Below are 8,012 nucleotides of genomic sequence, written 5' to 3'. Positions count from 1 at the left end.
GGTGATGCAGGACAGCTGGCTGTATGCTGCTCCTACAGGCAGCGGTGATACAACACTGCCACCTAGTGGGAAAAAGGAAATGCACCATGTAGATGCTGGATCTCTCCAAATATTAGGTTGCACAATGACACGCTCACAGCTGGGGTGCAGGACAGTGACACGCTGACAGCTGGGGTGCAGGACAGTGACACGCTGACAGCTGGGGTGCAGGACAGTGACACGCTGACAGCTGGGGTGCAGGACAGTGACACGCTGACAGCTGGGGTGCAGGACAGTGACACGCTGACAGCTGGGGTGCAGGACAGTGACACGCTGACAGCTGGGGTGCAGGACAGTGACACGCTGACAGCTGGGGTATAGGATAGTATTGGCTGCTGGGCGCACATAGCTGCATGTAATAGTGATACATGGCTACGTGTAATAGTGACACATGGCTACGTGTAATAGTGATACATGGCTACGTGTAATAGTGACACATGGCTCTGTGTAATAGTGACACATGGCTACGTGTAATAGTGATACATGGCTACGTGTAATAGTGACACATGGCTACGTGTAATAGGATACATGGCTACCGTGTATAGTGACACATGGCTACGTGTAATAGTGATACATGGCTAGTGTAATAGTGATACATGGCTGCGTGTAATAGTGATACTACGTGTAATAGTGATACATGGCTACGTGTAATAGTGATACATGGCTCCGTGTAATAGTGATACATGGTTATGTGTAATAGTGATACATGGCTACGTGTAATAGTGATACATGGTTATGTGTAACAGTGATACATGGCTACGTGTAGTAATAGTGACACATGGCTACGTGTCATAGTGACACATGGCTACGTGTAATAGTGACACATGGCTACGTGTAATAGTGATACATGGCTACGTGTAATAGTGATACATGGCTACGTGTAATAGTGATACATGGCTACGTGTAGTAGTGATACATGGCTCCCTGTAATAGTGATACATGGCTACGTGTAATAGTGATACATGGCTACGTGTAATAGTGACACATGGCTATGTGTAATAGTGATACATGGCTACGTGTAATAGTGATACATGGTTATGTGTAATAGTGATACATAGTGTAATAGTGATTACATGGCTACGTTGTAATAGGATACATGGCTACGTGTAATAGTGATACTACGTGTAATAGTGATACATGGCTACGTGTAATAGTGATACATGGCTACGTGTAATAGTGATACATGGCTACGTGTAATAGTGATACCATGGCTCGTGTAATATGTGACACATGGCTAGTGTAATAGTGACACACGGCTACGTGTATAGTGATACATGGCTACTGTAATAGTGATACATGGCTACGTGTAATAGTGATACATGCTACGTGTAATAGTGACACATGGCTACGTGTAATATTACACATGGCTACGTGTAATAGTGACACATGGCTACGTGTAATAGTGATACACAGTGTAATAGTGACACATGGCTACGTGTAATAGTGATACATGGCTACGTGTAATAGTGATACATAGTGTAATAGTGATACATGGCTACGTGTAATAGTGACACATGACTACGTGTAATAGTGATACATGGCTACGTGTAATAGTGACGTATGGCTACGTGTAATAGTGATACATAGTGTAATAGTGATACATGGCTACGTGTAATAGTGATACATGGCTACGTGTAGTAGTGACACATGACTATGTGTAATAGTGATACATGGCTACGTGTAATAGTGATACATGGCTACGTGTAATAGTGATACATGGCTACGTGTAATAGTGATACATGGTTATGTGTAATAGTGATACATAGTGTAATAGTGATACATGGTTACGTGTAATAGTGATACATGGCTATGTGTAATAGTGATACATGGCTACGTGTAATAGTGATACATGCTACGTGTAATAGTGATACATGGCTACGTGTAATAGTGATACATGGCTACGTGTAATATGATACTACGTGTAATAGTTGATACATGGCTACGTGTAATAGTGATACATGGCTACGTGTAATAGTGATACATGGCTACGTGTAATAGTGATACATGGCTACGGTGTAATAGTGACACATGGCTACGTGTAATAGTGACACCATGGCTACGTGTAATAGTGACACATGCTACGTGTAATAGTGATACATGGACTACGGTGTAATAGTGATACATGGCTACGTGTAATAGTGATACTACGTGTAATAGTGACACTGGCTCCGTGTAATATTGATACATGGCTCCGTGTAATAGTGATACATGGCTACGTGTAATAGTGATACATGGCTCCGTGTAATAGTGATACATAGTGTAATAGTGATACATGGCTACGTGTAATAGTGATACATGGCTACGTGTAATAGTGATACATGGTTATGTGTAATAGTGATACATAGTGTAATAGTGATACATGGCTACGTGTAATAGTGATACATGGCTACGTGTAATAGTGACACATGGCTACGTGTAATAGTGATACATGGCTACGTGTAATAGTGACACATGGCTACGTGTAATAGTGATATATAGCTACGTGTAATAGTGACACATGGCTACGTGTAATAGTGATACATGGCTACGTGTAATAGTGATACATGGCTACGTGTAATAGTGATACTACGTGTAATAGTGACACATGGCTCCGTGTAATAGTGATACATGGCTCCGTGTAATAGTGATACATGGCTACGTGTAATAGTGATACATGGCTCCGTGTAATAGTGATACATAGTGTAATAGTGATACATGGCTACGTGTAATAGTGATACATGGCTGCGTGTAATAGTGATACATGGTTATGTGTAATAGTGATACATAGTGTAATAGTGATACATGGCTACGTGTAATAGTGATACATGGCTACGTGTAATAGTGACACATGGCTACGTGTAATAGTGGATACATGGCTACGTGTAATAATGATACATGGCTACGTGTAATAGTAAAACATGGCTATGTGTAATAGTGATACATAGCTACGTGTAATAGTGATACTACGTGTAATAGTGATACATGGCTACGTGTAGTAGTGATACTACGTGTAATAGTGACACATGGCTCCGTGTAATAGTGATACATGGCTACGTGTAATAGTGATACATGGCTACGTGTAATAGTGATACATGGCTACGTGTAATAGTGATACATGGCTACGTGTAATAGTGATACATGGCTCCGTGTAATAGTGACACATGGCTACGTGTAATAGTGACACATGGCTACGTGTAATAGTGACACATGGCTACGTGTAATAGTGATACATGGCTCCGTGTAATAGTGATACATAGTGTAATACTGACACATGGCTACGTGTAATAGTGACACATGGCTACGTGTAATAGTGATACATGGCTACGTGTAATAGTGATACATGGCTACGTGTAATAGTGACACATGGCTACATGTAATAGTGACACACGACTACGTGTAATAGTGATACTACGTGTAATAGTGACACATGGCTACGTGTAATAGTGATACAAAGTGTAATAGTGACACAGGGCTACGTGTAATAGTGATACCTGGCTACGTGTAATAGTGATACATGGCTACGTGTAATAGTGATACATGGCTACGTGTAATAGTGATACATAGTGTAATAGTGATACATGGCTACGTGTAATAGTGATACATGGCTACGTGTAATAGTGATACATGGCTACGTGTAATAGTGATACATAGTGTAATAGTGATACATGGCTACGTGTAATAGTGATACATGGCTACGTGTAATAGTGACACATGGCTACGTGTAATAGTGATACATGGCTCCGTGTAATAGTGACACATGGCTACGTGTAATAGTGACACATGGCTACGTGTAATAGTGACACATGGCTACGTGTAATAGTGATACATGGCTACGGGTAATAGTGATACATGGCTACGTGTAATAGTGATACATGGCTACGTGTAATAGAGATACATGGCTACGTGTAATAGTGATACATGGTTACGTGTAATAGTGATACATGGCTACGTGTAATAGTGATACTATGTGTAATAGTGATACATGGTTATGTGTAATAGTGATACATAGTGTAATAGTGATACATGGCTACGTGTAATAGTGATACATGGCTACGTGTAATAGTGATACATGGCTACGTGTAATAGTGACACATGGGTACGTGTAATAGTGACACATGGCTACGTGTAATAGTGATACATGGCTCCGTGTAATAGTGATACATGGCTACGTGTAATAGTGATACATGGCTACGTGTAATAGTGATACATGGCTACGTGTAATAGTGATACATGGCTACGTGTAATAGTGATACATGGCTACGTGTAATAGTGATACATGGCTATGTGTAATAGTGATACATGGCTATGTGTAATAGTGATACATGCTACGTGTAATAGTGATACATAGTGTAATAGTGATACATGGCTACGTGTAGTAGTGATACATGGCTACGTGTAATAGTGATACATAGTGTAATAGTGACACATGGCTACGTGTAATAGTGACGTATGTCTACGTGTAATAGTGACGTATGGCTACGTGTAATAGTGATACATGGCTCCGTGTAATAGTGATACATGGCTCCGTGTAATAGTGACACATGGCTACGTGTAATAGTGACGTATGTCTACGTGTAATAGTGACGTATGGCTACGTGTAATAGTGATACATGGCTCCGTGTAATAGTGATACATGGCTACGTGTAATAGTGATACATGGTTATGTGTAATAGTGATACATGGCTACGTGTAATAGTGATACATAGTGTAATAGTGATACATGGCTACGTGTAATAGTGATACATGGCTACGTGTAATAGTGACACATGGCTACGTGTAATAGTGACACATGGCTACGTGTAATAGTGATACATGGTTACGTGTAATAGTGATACATGGCTACGTGTAATAGTGATACATGGCTACGTGTAATAGTGATACATGGTTATGTGTAATAGTGATACATAGTGTAATAGTGATACATGGCTACGTGTAATAGTGACACATGGCTACGTGTAATAGTGATACATGGCTACGTGTAATAGTGATACATGGCTACGTGTAATAGTGATACATGGCTACGTGTAATAGTGATACATGGCTACGTGTAATAGTGATACATGGCTACGTGTAATAGTGATACATGGCTACGTGTAATAGTGACACATGGCTACGTGTAATAGTGATACATGGCTACGTGTAATAGTGATACATGGCTACGTGTAATAGTGATACATGGTTATGTGTAATAGTGATACATAGTGTAATAGTGATACATGGCTACGTGTAATAGTGATACATAGTGTAATAGTGATACATGGCTACGTGTAATAGTGATACATGGCTACGTGTAATAGTGACACATGGCTACGTGTAATAGTGACACATGGCTACGTGTAATAGTGACACATGGCTACGTGTAATAGTGACACATGGCTACGTGTAATAGTGATACATGGCTACGTGTAATAGTGATACTACGTGTAATAGTGATACATGGCTACGTGTAATAGTGACACATGGCTACGTGTAATAGTGATACATGGCTACGTGTAATAGTGATACATGGCTATGTGTAATAGTGATACATGGTATGTGTAATAGTGATACATGGTTATGTGTAATAGTGATACATGGCTACGTGTAATAGTGATACATGGCTACGTGTAATAGTGATACATGGCTACGTGTAATAGTGATACATGGCTACGTGTAATAGTGATACATGGTTACGTGTAATAGTGATACATGGCTACGTGTAATAGTGATACATGGCTACGTGTAATAGTGATACATGGCTACGTGTAATAGTGATACATGGCTACGTGTAATAGTGATACATAGTGTAATAGTGATACATGGCTACGTGTAATAGTGATACATGGCTACGTGTAATAGTGATACATGGTTACGTGTAATAGTGATACATGGCTACGTGTAATAGTGATACTACGTGTAATAGTGATACATGGTTACGTGTAATAGTGATACATGGCTACGTGTAATAGTGATACTACGTGTAATAGTGATACACGGCTACGTGTAATAGTGATACATGGTTATGTGTAATAGTGATACATAGTGTAATAGTGATACATGGCTACGTGTAATAGTGATACATGGCTACGTGTAATAGTGATACATGGCTACGTGTAATAGTGACACATGGCTCCGTGTAATAGTGATACATGGTTACGTGTAATAGTGATACATAGTGTAATACTGACACATGGCTACGTGTAATAGTGATACATGGCTACGTGTAATAGTGATACATGGCTACGTGTAATAGTGATACATGGCTACGTGTAATAGTGATACATGGCTACGTGTAATAGTGACACATGGCTACGTGTAATAGTGATACATGGCTCCGTGTAATAGTGATACATGGTTACGTGTAATAGTGATACATAGTGTAATACTGACACATGGCTACGTGTAATAGTGACACATGGCTACGTGTAATAGTGATACATACTGTAATAGTGATACATGGCTACGTGTAATAGTGACACATGGTTATGTGTAATAGTGATACATACTGTAATAGTGATACATGGCTACGTGTGATTGACTGAGGAGACTGTGATTGGTTGAGCTGCTCAGAAGTCCACTGGCGGCTGCAGGGAGGGGGCATAAGTGAGAACAACATTGGGGAGCGTGGACAGATATGCATAAGGTTTATTATTTTACACAGCAAGGACTGCACAGACATCACTAAATACATTAGCAAAAAAGGGGTCCGTTATTTATCATTGCCCCAGTAGCCAGAATCCTGCTCCACACTGACGAGGGGCAAATACCCCGAAACTGCAGTCTGTGGATGGATGCCCGGCCTTGGTAACCCTTGTCTTATGTCGTTATACTCGCCACAGAGTTAGACTGTGACTCACAGGGGCCACCCTGGTGTTTCCCTATTTAGGTCCCAAAGCTCGCAACAGAGTGAGGACCTGAGGGACTACGTATCAGGGTGGTTTGGTGCTCTCCCCACTAGGAGGCGCCCCTTGGCAATGGGCTTCCTTCTCCGGAGAGAGGGATATCTGGCTATTACCGTGTTTTGAGACTCGTAACTGAGGCTCCACGGACCCTTCTCTGCATATTCAAATTTTGTATGGGACAATCAATGGAGACTCGTAAATGAGGACTCCATTGGATTTATTTGCTGTTCTCCCTGAGTTCAGTGATTGTTGTGTTTTGTTGGTTTATATATATATATATTATATATATATATATTATATATATACACACACACACACACACACATATAAATACATATCTATATATGCACACACATACATACAGCAAGTACTGCACAGACATCACTAAATACATATCTATATATATATATATATCTCTCTCTCTCTCTCTCTATATATATATATATATATATATATATATACACACACACACATACAGCAAGGACTGCACAGACATCACTAAATACCTATTTATATATACACACACATACATACAGCAAGGACTGCACAGACATCACTAAATACATATCTATATATATATACACACACACATACAGCAAGGACTGCACAGACATCACTAAATACATATCTACATATATACACACAAATATAGCAAGGACTGCACAGACATCAATAAATACATATCTATATATACACACATAGGCTATGTTCACACTACGTAAGAGACCGGCCGTTCCGTGACCCCGGCTGGGCCAACGGAACGGCCGGTCTCTGGCCGGATCCTCTCTGGCCGGATGATCCTTCTGGCCGCAAAGCTCTGATGCGGGCACATCAGCGCACGCCCGCATCAGAGCTTCCCATAGCCCACAGTGAAGCAAGCGGCCGGAGCCGCTCGCTTCACTGTGTGAACTGACAGGTCTTTCTGCGGCCGCTATTCACTGAATTCCGGCCACTGAAAACTGACCTGTCAGTTGTTTGCGGCGCCGCACAATCCCGGCCGGAGCGTATACGATGTGTGTACACTCTGGCCGGGATCCCATAGAACAACAGGCATTGTTCCACCGCGGTAAAAGTACGGCCGTTGTTGCCATCAGCATATACACACACGTGATA

Source organism: Dendropsophus ebraccatus, chromosome 2 (assembly GCF_027789765.1).
Source record: "Dendropsophus ebraccatus isolate aDenEbr1 chromosome 2, aDenEbr1.pat, whole genome shotgun sequence".
In the NCBI taxonomy this organism is placed as follows: domain Eukaryota; kingdom Metazoa; phylum Chordata; class Amphibia; order Anura; family Hylidae; genus Dendropsophus; species Dendropsophus ebraccatus.
The sequence above is the reverse complement of the archived record's forward strand: the minus strand, read 5'-3'. Positions refer to the sequence as shown.